The 1928-nt window shown below is 46.0% G+C and overlaps 2 non-coding genes across 2 annotated transcripts; one reads left to right on the forward strand and one right to left on the reverse strand.

Annotated features, from left to right (window-relative positions):
* Positions 1-311: 311 nt before the first annotated feature.
* trnap-ugg (transfer RNA proline (anticodon UGG)) lies at positions 312-383 on the forward strand. The gene has a single exon. It is a non-coding gene; the product is annotated as a tRNA-Pro (tRNA).
* Positions 384-430: 47 nt separating this feature from the next.
* Positions 431-502, reverse strand: trnap-agg (transfer RNA proline (anticodon AGG)). The gene has a single exon. It is a non-coding gene; the product is annotated as a tRNA-Pro (tRNA).
* Between the last annotated feature and the right edge of the window lie 1426 nt (positions 503-1928).

A 1928-nucleotide genomic window follows, 5' to 3' on the forward strand; every position in this document is an offset into this window, starting at 1 on the left:
TTTTCATAGTGAGGAGTTATTGCGGGCGACAACCAGCGACCTGTGGAAATGTCGCGGTGTATTGAAACACCAGACCTTTGACAGTTCTGCCTTCGACATTGGGATTGACGATGTTGCAAGGGAACAAGAGCACAGAAAGTGGCCGCGCATGCTAACGACAGTGAATAAGAGGAAGCGAGAGCTCCAGCCGTCTCTTGCATATCCAGGCACAGAGCCTCGCAGTATGTATTCTCCTTCCAACCAAACATTGCACGTAAGAGCACAACCTTACCATGACTCTAATTGCAACAGTACACTTATGCTTTTCCGGTGGCTCGTTGGTCTAGGGGCATGATTCTCGGTTTGGGTCCGAGAGGTCCCGGGTTCAAATCCCGGACGAGCCCCTTTTTTTAACCATTTCAAAATAAGCTGATTTTAAATTAAAAAATCTGGGCTCGTCCGGGATTTGAACCCGGGACCTCTCGCACCCTAAGCGAGAATCATACCCCTAGACCAACGAGCCTACACATTAGGGGCCTCCACCGCAAACTTTGATATTTAATGCCGCTGTCGGGATTTCAGTTATTGTTGTGGAATGTTATTTCATTGCCGCTGTGGATCGTTCCGCAGGCTGGGGGTCGACCGCTCAAATCCAGCCACACGTCCCGCAACGTACCGGGAAACTCTGGAAAAAGTGAAAGTAACCGTCTGATGATAACCTGAGAGTGAAACTCCATGTTCCTAATGGGTAGATTCTGCTCATTTTAAAACAATCTGGCAGTCAATCTGACAGTAACAGGCAATGATTACAAATATAGGCAACAATGAGTTATAGTACAAGGAACTGCAAGTATAACAAAGTCACGGTAGACTGGTAAGATTTGAAAGCTACGCCGTTCTGCCACATTTTCTGCAACATGAGCGTCATGTTCTGGAATTTTTCACAACCTGTTGCTCCTCTATGAACTTTAACCCTTTTTAATGCATTTCCCTCCTATTTTAAGATACAATGGTATTATAAATGCAAGATTTTTTATTTATTCTTTTTTTCAGGTCAGCCCTCATTGCCCTTCTGGAACCACACTGATCCTTCTGAAGGTGCTTTCACAATGTAATTGAGTAGGGAATTGCAGGATTTACACCCAGCAAGGATGAAGGACAATAGCAGGCGATAGCATTCCCATGGAGAGCTTGTCCTTGGCGATTGAGATAACAGCTTTGGGAGGTGATGTCAGAGTCTCCTAGATGAGTCCAGATGAAGGGGCTCAACCTGAAACGTAGACTGTCCATTTCCCTCCACAGAGGCTGCTTGACCTGCTGAGTTCCTCCAGCAGCTTGTTTTTTTTTTGCTCCAGATTCCAGTATCTGTAGTCTCAGGTGTCTCCTAGCCTATATGTGTAACCCCAATGCATCTTGTCAGGAGTATGATAGAAGGAAGATCATTCGTAAAGCAGCAAAAGATGGTTGACCCTCGGACATTGCCTTAAGGAACTCCTGTAATGATATCCCGTGACTGCCAACAACCACACTGTCTTCCTTCGTTTATGGTCTGCCTCCAACCATTGGAGTTTGATTTCCCCTGGATGGTCATTGACTTCAGTTTTACCTAAGTTCCTTAATGCTGCACTTGGTCAAATGCTGCTTGGATGTCAAGGAAAATCACCTCAACCTCACAGCCAAAATTCAGCTCATTGGTCCATGTTTGGACCAAGGCTGTGATGTGATGAGGTCTGGAGCCAAGTGGTCCTGGCAAAACCCAAATTGGGAATCAGTGAGCAGGCTAAATGTGAATAAGTGCCACTTGATAACACTTATGTAACTGGACTAGAATAGCTTGGCCAGAGGGCCAGCTAGTTCTGGGGTGCAGCAAGTTCTGGTGTCCTACAGCCACATCACATTGCCTTTCCTGTATTCAGTGCTGTCAGTCGCTTTTGATATCACGTGGTGTG

The sequence above is a fragment of the Pristis pectinata genome, chromosome 8 (genome assembly GCF_009764475.1).
Source record: "Pristis pectinata isolate sPriPec2 chromosome 8, sPriPec2.1.pri, whole genome shotgun sequence".
Lineage (NCBI taxonomy): Eukaryota > Metazoa > Chordata > Chondrichthyes > Rhinopristiformes > Pristidae > Pristis > Pristis pectinata.